This window comes from Moschus berezovskii, chromosome 6 (assembly GCF_049115385.1).
Source record: "Moschus berezovskii isolate FMDL1 chromosome 6, NW_MosBer_1.0, whole genome shotgun sequence".
In the NCBI taxonomy this organism is placed as follows: domain Eukaryota; kingdom Metazoa; phylum Chordata; class Mammalia; order Artiodactyla; family Moschidae; genus Moschus; species Moschus berezovskii.
In genome coordinates, this window is record NC_142465.1 from 72,615,954 (window position 1) to 72,626,795 (window position 10,842).

Sequence of the window (10,842 nt, forward strand, 5' to 3'; positions counted from 1 at the left end):
ACAGTAAGTGATAGAGCTGGAACTTGACACTAGGAAATGCATCCAAAGGCCAGGCCTTGCCAACCTGCTCTCTGATCTAACCTGTGCTTATGCTCCTATTGGTCATGGTTCTCCCACTAACTTCTATACACACTCATGTGCACGTGCACACACACACACATACACACATGCACATCTCACACACCAGGGCAGTTTTTACTCCTGTAATAGCACTATTTTCAGACATAACCACTGCACTGATTGGGCTGTTCATGTGTGCTCTGCTTTTATATAAATGGATCAAGAGGATGGGGACTGAGGGTTGTATAGAACGCACTTCAAAATCCATACATATATAACTTCTAGTCAAGTAAACTCCTATCTTGGAATGAATGCAAGTAGGGAAGCTGATTATCCATTTAAGAAAACAATACACAGTTTATACAAAAGAATTTCTCTTAAGTAGGAAGTAGAAAATATATCTTTGTATTATGCACACCTGGGTTCCTATCATGGCGGGTGGCACAGCATTACTCCTCTGTTTGAGTTGTTAGAACTAAATAGGATGTTTGTAATGCATCTAATATGGTGTTTAATTAATGTCCTCTTCTCAATGTGCTGAGATGTGAAAAGGATAGATTAAGCTTTTATAAGGCAAGTAAATCTCTTTTTGTTGCCAGATATACATTCTTGTAAATAGTTGATTCTTTTAATTCTTTCAACAGATGTTGGAGGGCCTGCTCTTGTACATAAAAGATGTAAGTTCTGCCTTTCATGGGCTCATGTTCTATTGTAACTCATTAGTCATCACAAGTGGAGGACTCTGCTTCTCTGCGCTTTTGTTTCTTCATCTATGAAGTGAGGATGTAGTGAGGTTGTATGTAAAATGCCCATACTGTTCCTGACACATAGTCAGTGCTTAGTAGTAGCTGCTAGTTCATGTAATATTATGCAGATATTAAAAATGATTCACATAGAGTTTTTAATAATAGTAAGGGGAAATTTTCTGTACTATAATGATTAATGAAAAAATAGAGTTTAAAGTAGTGTTTATAGAATAGTCATATCTTGCTTCAAAAAGTATAGGAAAAGACTGGAAAGAAATGCACAAAATGGGAATAATCACTCAAATATTTGTACATCTATCTTGCCATGCTATAGGTACTGAGGAAACACAGGTGAATAAGAGCTGATTCTTCCTTAGGGGAACATTTTATTTATTCTGGGGGAAACTTTTTAGTATGGGAGACAGATGATCACAATCCAGTGTCGGCTGAAGTATAAGGAGAAGTCAGGCAAACTGCCTTGACCTCTGCCATGAAGAGAGGGGATGGTGGTATCAGTCACTGAGAAAGGGGACGGAGTTTAGACTAGTGAACATGATGACTTTTGTTTTGGACACAATGTGATTGTACAATGTGGATATATATAGGCTCGTGGGTGTGTAAGCCTAGATGAGCAGGAGATAGAGATTTGGGAAGGCTTAATCGCCAGGTGAGCTCTGAGGCTGTGAGAATAGATGGAGACACTCAGGGAAAGTTTGCAAAGTAAAGCAGCAGTTAGATCTTGATTACATACAGACGGTGAAATTTTGTATAATTTTGTTTTCTTCCTTTGCTTTATTTATTTTAAAAATTCCTACCAGGTAAATGTGTTTCCTATAATGCAAATGTGTTTTGACTAGAATAAGGTTTGGCTAAACGTGACAGCAGACCTAAAACAACAGTGGCTTAAAGTAGATCTAAGCTTATTTCTCTGTCGCCTAAGAGAAGTTTAGATAGAAGTAATATGGGGTCATCTGAGTTAAATTCACCCATTTCAGTCCATTTTAGTTCACTGATTCCTAGAATGTTGACGTTCACACTTGTCATCTCCTGTTTGACCACTTCCAATTTGCCTTGATTCATGGACCTAACATTCCAGGTTCCTATGCAATATTGCTCTTTACAGCATCGGACTTTGCTTCCATCACCAGTCACATCCACAACTGGGTATTTGTTTTGCTTTGGCTCCATCCCTTCATTCTTTCTGGAGTTATTTCTCCTCTGATCTCCAGTAGCATACTGGGCACCTACCGATCTGGGGAATTCCTCATTCAGTATCCTATCATTTTGCCTTTTGATACTGTTCATGGGGTTCTCAAGGCAAGTATACTGAAGTGGTTTGCCATTCCCTTCTCCAGTGGACCACATTCTGTCAGACCTCTCCATCATGACCCGTCCGTCTTGGGTGGCCCCACATGGCATGACTTAATTTCATTGAGTTAGACAGGGCTGTGGTCCATATGATCAGATCAACTAGTTTTTTGTGATTATGATTTCAGTGTGTCTGCCCTCTAAAGCCCCCTTCCAATACCTACTGTCTTATTTGGGTTTCTCTTACCTTGGTCGTGGAATATCTCTTCACAGCTGCTCCAGCCAAGTGCAGCCGCTGTACCTTACCTTGGACGAGGGGTATCTCCTCAAGGCTGCCCCTCCTGACCTTGAATGTGGAGTAGCTCCTCTTGACCCTCCTGTGCCCGAGTAGCCACTGCCTCTTGGACGTGGGACAGCTCCTCTTGGCCACCGCCCTGACCTTGGGCGTTGACATTCTAGGAATCAGTGAACTAAAATGGACTGAAATGGGTGAATTTAACTCAGATGACCATTATATCTACTATTGTGGGCAGGAATCCCTTAGAAAAAATGGAGTAGCCATCATGGTTAACAAGAGTCTGAAATGCAGTACTTGGATGCAATCTTAAAAACGACAGAATGATTTCTGTTCGTTTCCAAGGCAAACCATTCAATATTACAGGAATCCAAGTCTATGCCCCAACCAGTAATGCTGAAGAAGCTGAAGTTGAATGGTTCTATGAAGACCTACAAGACCTTTTAGAACTAACACCCAAAAAAGATGTCCTTTTCATTATAGGGGACTGGAATGCAAAAGTAGGAAGTCAAGAAACACCTGGAGTAACAGGCAAATTTGGCCTTGGAGCATGAAATGAAGCAGGGCAAAGGCTAATAGAGTTTTGACAAGAGAACACACTGGTCATAGCAAACACCCTCTTCCAACAACACAAGAGAAGACTCTACACATGGACATCACCAGATGGTCAACACCAAAATCAGATTGATTATATTCTTTGCAGCCAAAGATGGAGAAGCTCTATACAGTTAGCAAAAACAAGACCAGGAGCTGACTGTGGCTCAGATCATGAACTCCTTATTGCCAAATTCAGACTGAAATTGAAGCAAGTAGGGAAAACCAGTAGACCATTCAGATATGACCTAAATCAAATCCCTTATGATTATACAGTGGAAGTAAGAATAGATTTAAGGGACTAGATCTGATAGATAGAGTGCCTGATGAACTCTGGATGGAGGTTCGTGACATTGTGCAGGAGACAGGGACCAAGACGATCCCCATGGAAAAGAAAGGCAAAAAAGCAAAATGGCTGTCCGAGGAGGCCTTACAAATAGCTGTGAAAAGAAGAGAAGCGAAAGGCAAAGGAGAAAAGGAAAGATGTACGGATCTGAATGCAGAGTTCCAAAGAATAGCAAGGAGAGAGAAGAAAGCCTTCCTCAGCGATCAATGCAAAGAAATAGAGGAGAACAACAGAATAGGAAAAACAAGAGATCTTTTCAAGAAAATTAGAGCTATCAAGGGAACATTTCATGCAAGGATGGGCTTGATAAAGGACAGGAATGGTATGGACCTAACAGAAGCAGAAGATATTAAGAAGAGGTGGCAAGAATACACAGAAGAACTGTACAAGAAAGATCTTCACGATGAAGATAATCACGATGGCATGATCACTCACCTGGAACCAGACATCTTGGAATGTGAAGTCAAGTGAGCCTTAGAGAGCATCACTACGAACAAAGCTAGTGGAAGTGATGGAATTTCAATTGAGCTATTTCAAATCCTGAAAGATGATGCTGTGAAAGTGCTGCACTCAATATGCCAGCAAATTTGGAAAGCTCAGCAGTGGCCACAGGACTGGAAAACGTCAGTCTTCATTCCAATCCCAAAGAAAGGGAATGCCAAAGAATGTTCAAATTACCGCACAATTGCACTCATCTCACACGCTAGTAAAGTCATGCTCAAAATTCTCCAAGCCAGGCTTCAGCAATATGTGAACTGCGAACTTCCAGATGTTCAAACAGGTTTTAGAAAAGGCAGAGGAACCAGAGATCAAATTGCCAACATCCGCTGGATCATGGAGAAAGCAAGAGAGTTCCAGAAAAACATCTATTTCTGCTTCATTGACTATGCCAAAGCCTTTGACTGTGTGGATCACAATAAACTGTGGAAAATTCTGAAAGAGAATGGAATACCAGACCACCTGACCTGCCTCTTGAGAAACCTGTATGCAGGTCAGGAAGCAACAGTTAGAACTGGACATGGAACAACAGACTGGTTCCAAATCAGGAAAGGAGTATGTCAAAGCTGTAAATCGTCACCCGGCTTATTTAACTTTTATGCAGAGTACATCATGAGGAACGCTGGGCTGGAAGAAGCACAAGCTGGAATCAAGGTTGCCGGGAGAAATGTCAGTAACCTCAGATATGCAGATGACACCACCCTTATGGCAGAAAGTGAAGAGGAACTCAAAGGCCTTTTGATGAAAGTGAACAAGGAGAGTGAAAAGGTTGGCTTGAAACTCAACATTCAGAAAACGAAGATCATGGCATCTGGTCCTATCACTTCATGGGAAATAGATGGGGAAACAGTGGAAACAGTGTCAGACTTTATCTTTTTGGGCTCCAAAATCACTGCAGATGCTGATTGAAGCCAGGAAATTAAAAGACACTTACTCCTTGGAAGGAAAGTTATGACCAACCTAGATAGCATATTAAAAAGCAGAGACATTACTTTGCCAACCAAGGTCCGTCTAGTCAAGGCTATGGTTTTTCCTGTGGTCATGTATGGATGTGAGAGTTGGACTGTGAAGAAAGCTGATCGCCGAAGAATTGATGCTTTTGAACTGTGGTGCTGGAGAAGACTCCTGAGAGTCCCTTGGACTGCAAGGAGATCCAACCAGTCCATTCTAAAGGAGATCAGTCCTGGGTGTTCATTGGGAGGACTGATGCTAAAGCTGAAACTCCAATATTTTGGCCACCTCATGCGAAGAGTTGACTCACTGGAAAAGAGTCTGATGCTGGGAGGGATTGGGGGTGGGAGGAAAAGGGGACGACAGAGAATGAGATGGCTGGATGGCATTGCCAACTCGATGGACGTGAGTTTGAGTGAACTCTGGGAGTTGGTGATGGACAGGGAGGCCTGGTGTGCTGTGATTCATGGGGTTGCAAAGAGTCGGACACAACTGAGCGACTGAACTGAACTGACAGCAGACCTAAAACAAGAGTGGCTTAAAGTAGATCTAAGCTTATTTCTCTGTCGCCTAAGAGAAGTTTAGATAGAAGTGATATGTCCAGGGCTTAGACGGTACTCTACCATTTTGGAGACAATACTGAGTCCTCCTGTCTTTGTGTTCCACAGTACTGAGCATTTGTCTTCTATCTTACATCCCGAGATGAGTGCCCTAACTCCTGTCATCAGTTGGAAGAAGAGTTGAGGGACGACATGTCCTTTCCATTTGAGAACAATTTCTGAATCTTGCTCCTGACAGTTCACTTACATCCTATAGGCCATAATATAGTCACTTAGCCATATATTTGTTGAAAGAAGATGGGGAAATTAAATCGTTATTTTGGGGAGCTAAAAATCAAGAATCTAGTTAGTGATACTGGTAACATCTAGGTTTTGCCTGTGGAAAAGCTGAGGTTGGTTTGTCTGAAGGAATCAGTACAATAACTTCCATATAAAACATACATTCATCTCCTACTTCAATCATAAGAGTGAGGCACCATACTACGGTCAAGATAGTAGTAAGTTGGAAAATGCTTTGTCTTCTTAGAAAGGCCAATGACCAAACATCGAACCAGAGGCCTAGTAAACTCACTCAATGGTTAACACTGAACCCTGTAAAGATGAGTAGGTCATCTAGCTTCCTTTATTGCAACACAGCCTCAAGAGAGTTCCTGAGATTATTGAAAGATTGGGTGACAATTGTAAACCTGTAGATAAAGGAGTTCAGAAATACTTCAGTCTGTCCTTAGAATGGAAAAGTTGGTCTTAATACATCTGAGGTTATAAATGAGATGTAGGTCACTTTTAGTTCAAATCAGACTCTGGAGTATTATTTGCCAATCAGGAAGATTCAAGGCTGTTTTATGGGTGACCACACACCTCCACCAATGATTGATCATCAACTCTCTTGGGATTAATCATGATAATAAACTGTATAGTACTTATTTCATCTGTAAGATCTAAAAGCTGCTTACAACTCTTAATTAATACATGACCCCTTGACTGGTGGTGAGGGTGGCTGATCTCTAGTCTTATAAGATGAAGAGACTTCATCTTATGAGGGACTTCCCTGGCGGTGCACTGACTAAGACTCTGCTGCCAGTACAGGGGGGATGGATTCACACCCTGATTGGGAAACTAAGATCCCACATGCTATGCAGCCAAAGAAAAAGAGAGACATCTGAGACTTGACTTCAGTAAAGCCTGTTCCTCCTGAGGTTCTGCTGGCCAGTTGTTTTCTAGGTTAAAGATGTTTTCTTTCCTCTAGAATCGAAATGGGACTCCATGAGACCTAAAACAAATGGGGTGTCAGAAGGGAATGTTTGTGCTTATTCTAGTGTCTGTACAGTATGCATGTATGTACATGTAATACAAAATGCATGTACTATTTTTTTTAAACTCCTCATGTCTTTTTATTTCTTTTACCAAGTTGGTTGAGAAAATTATGTTTTTTCTTCTACAAGGGAAAGAACAAGCTCTGAACCATGAGAATGGATGACTATGAAAAATGACATGCTTAACTATATATTGCTAATTAAAGATGAATACGTTACCCCCTTGAATTAAGTTTTATACAGAGTCTAGTGTAACACATTTTAAACAGTTATTGTGGAAAAATCCTAACACTGAGGCCTTCCTAGATTTCAGTTCAGTTCAGTTCAGTTCAGTCACTCAGTCGTGTCCAACTCTTCGTGACCCCATGAATCACAGCATGCCAGGCCTCCCTGTCCATCACCAACTCCCGGAGTTCATTCAAACTCATGTCCATCGAGTCGTTGATGCCATCCAGCCATCTCATTCTCTGTCATCCCCTTCTCCTCCTGCCCCCAATCCCTCCCAGCATCAGAGTTTTTTCCAGTGAGTGCCATGCCTAAAGGACATAATGATGATAAGAACAACTCAAATATTGAATACCTATACCCCATTCTGAGCCCTTTACATCTACTTACTCATCTAATTTCCACAACTTCCACATAAACTGCAGGTACCGTTTCTTTTTTTTTTTTAATTGCCATTTACAGATCAGTAAACTGAGGCACACAAAGGTAATGGAACCTTCCTAAGGGCATGCCACTTGTCAGCAGAAATGCCAGGTTATGTGATGTCAGAGGAGGCTCCCATAACTATTGCTCTGTACTGCTTGTCAATAGAAAGCTGTCTGAGGCTATGGGACCAGCTCAGATATTCACAGAAGAGGAGACCAAGGTGCATTTGAAGGCAGGAGTGCTTAAATATTAAATAGTCCTGGATACAAAAGAAGGAGGCAATGTTTAAGGGATGTTGTGTTCCCAGGACCATTTGGAATTAGAATAGGTCATGGGGCTGTGGTAAAAGTGAGCTTTATTGTTACATCCCTACTCTTCTGAGATTGCAAAGAAGTCTGGATATAGAGAGCTGCTGTGGAGAGGAACTGTAAGACGGAAAGTAGTTTGTACCTGAGGACCTTGAACATTCAGGTGTCTGCTGGAACTGGTTCTTACTAGGTCAAGAGAGCCATGATTAAACATCCAGGGATTTTGTAAGCAGGTTGGTAGCTTGAAATCAGCCTAAGTGGGGGTTTTTATACCATGGAAATTGGCAAATGCTCCAAATGAGGGCTTCCCCCAACTACCATCCAAAGCTGGTTTCCCAGGACACCTTAGACTCTTTTCTCTACTTCACTAACATTTGAAAGCCTGCCATCCTACCAGCTGAATTCAAACCTCGAGTGAGTGCCTGCCTGCCATGGGGAAGGCACTGTGCTAGGTACTAGGGGTGCAAAAACCAGCCCCTGAGTGAAAAAGACTGTGGTGGAGAGAGAACATGGGGCATGTGTCCTGGACTAGCTATCAGACCTTTGGCCACTCACTTATCCTTGGTTTACTCATCTGCAAATGGAGGTGATGATACAGCTCCCAGAAGGTTATTAAGGTGATTAATGAGAACATGACATGTGCAGCTCCCGCCAGAGAGGTGCTCAGTAAGCGGCAGTTCTGAGAGTGGCAGCCATGTAAACAGAAAGCTTTAATGTGGCTTGACGTAAGAAATAAAGATGGAGTGACTAATGCCGTGTTTGATCAGAGAAGGCTTCACAGAGATTATGGTCCCCCAAGCAGGATTTCAGTTTTCAAGGTAGGTCTTTCATGATGAATTCTGACCTGATTCTTGTCAGAAAATTCATCCTTTCTTTTGTCCCTGGAGCATGTTCTTTTTGCCTCTGTTTCAGCCCATACCTCACTATACATTACTGAGTAGTAAGACACACCGCAGATTTAGAAATAGGCACACCTTGATTTATATCCCAACTTCAGCACACCTGCTTTGTGACCTTTGGCAAGATTCTTAACTTCCTGGAATTTCTGTTTCTTATTTTATAACATGGTGTAATACTTGGATTATTGTGAGGATTAACTGAGATTGTAGGGGACAGAGCCATACACTGAACTGCCTTGGGAACCCCAGACTGACCCTAGCATTTATTTATTGTTTCATCTCCCCTTACATTTCTGCATCTCATGCAAAAACACACCATTTCTTTTCTACTACTGTGGCTTTATACATGATTCCCTCTGAAAAGAAAAATTCAGTTCATGAGGTAGAAGAGCATCATGGTAAGAGCCAAGGGCTGGGTATCAGCCTCAGCTCTGCCATTCATCAGCGAGGTGACCATGGGAAGATGATTTTCATCTCTATACCTCAGTTTTTTCAGTTGTCTGTAAAATGGGGAAAATAATGGTATCTCACTCTTCTGATTATTGTGAGGATTAAATTAGCCATATAAAAACCCAAGTCTCTGCCTGGTACATGGTAAGCACTGGAAACCTCTCAGGACTTCGTCCCACTCCCATTCCTACCACCTTTATCATTCCTCCAGATATGATTCACATGTCACCTGCTTTGGGAAGTCTTCTTCAATTTCCCTAAACCTTCATTCACTTGCCCTCTGTGAAGCTGATGGACCACCACATGTTCCACTTCCTAGGCATATTGCAGGTGTTATTTTATCCAGATCACCCCATATGTTATTTACTATCCCAGCCACCCTCTGGGGTTGATCAAATTTTCGAAGGTCAGATTCACCTTTATAGGAGGACTGAGAATCTTTGATAGCTGACCCTGTCATGTAGAGACTCTCCCCTCCCCTTTTCCTCTTAGAAAAAGATTGAATCTACAAGTTTACTAGTCATATCCTTATTGTACAGATTGAGTCAACAAATAATCATTTTTAAACATTGTTTATTTGGCTGCACTGGGTCTTAGTTGGGCACATGGGATCTTTAGTTGCAGCGTGTGGGATCTAGTTCCCTGGGCCCCCTGCATTGAGAGAACTGAGTTTTGGCCACTGGACCACCAGATAAATCATTCAACAAATATTTATTGAGCAGTCACTAAGTGTGGGCACTGAGTTAAGTGCTGGGAAGACTGTGGGGCACATAAATAATCTCTGCCACATGTAGCTATTTACATTTAAATTAAGCATAAATGAAATTTAAAACTCATATCTGTACTTGTCATATTTTCTGAGCATTAAACAGGGAGAAATCAAATGGAGATGCTGGGAATTGAACCCAGGACCTCATACATGCAAAGCATGTGCTCTACCACTGAGCTACATCCCCAAGTGCTCTAGTTGTGTTTTATTTGATCAATAACTACATCTGGTTAGAGGCTATTGAATTGGACAGTGCTGATACAGAATATTCGCATCATCATAGAAAGTTCTGTTGAACTAAGCTATTCCAGAGGGGAGGCTGACATTGATCAAATATCCATACATGAAAATATAACTGCAACTGTGGTAAGTACTAATCAGAAAGAATGCATGGTGACACAGCATTTCAGAGGGCAATTTGGCAAGACATGTTTGAACTAAGATTTGTTGAGTGAGTTAGCAAAGCCTGTAGTTAGATTAATTAAAGAGATTGAATTTTCTTTGCTACATCTACTGTGGGAATGAACTATGCTCAGCAATCAGACTATTCCAGAAAATGCCAATGTTACTTTGAAGGGATGTATAGTTATTGTGAGGAGTCCTAAAGGCACTTCAATCACATCAGTGTAGAGCTCAGTCTCCCTGGAAAGAAAAAGAAGGGGCTCCAGGTTGACAGATGGTGGGGAAATAGAAAAGAATTGGTGACTGTTTGCACTATTTGTAATCATGCATGGAACATGATCAAGGGTGTAACCTTGGACTTGTGTTACATGATGAGGTCTGTGTGTGCTCGCTTCTCCATCTATGTCAAGAATGTTTCTCCTGTTGAAATCCAAATTTGGGGAGGTGAAAAATACATCCCCTTGAGGTTCAAATGAAGCAAGGTGTAGCTTGTTCAGTATCTTGAGCCCAGAAAGATGAGTTTATTCTTGAAGGAAACAACACTTAAGCTTGTTTCAAATTCAGCTGCTTTGATTCAGCAAATGATAACAGGTAAAAAAAAGGATATTAGGGACTTCCCTGGTGGTCTACTGGCTAGGAATCCCCGCTCCCAATACAGGGGGCCTGGGTTTGATCCCTGGTCATGGAACTAG

General features: G+C 41.6%; 1 non-coding gene and 1 pseudogene across 1 annotated transcript; one reads left to right on the top strand and one right to left on the bottom strand.

Moving 5' to 3' along the window:
* Positions 1-9,863: 9,863 nt before the first annotated feature.
* On the bottom strand, positions 9,864-9,935 carry TRNAA-UGC (transfer RNA alanine (anticodon UGC)). The gene has a single exon. It is a non-coding gene; the product is annotated as a tRNA-Ala (tRNA).
* Positions 9,936-10,252: 317 nt separating this feature from the next.
* Positions 10,253-10,842, top strand: LOC129536088 (large ribosomal subunit protein uL6 pseudogene; annotated as a pseudogene).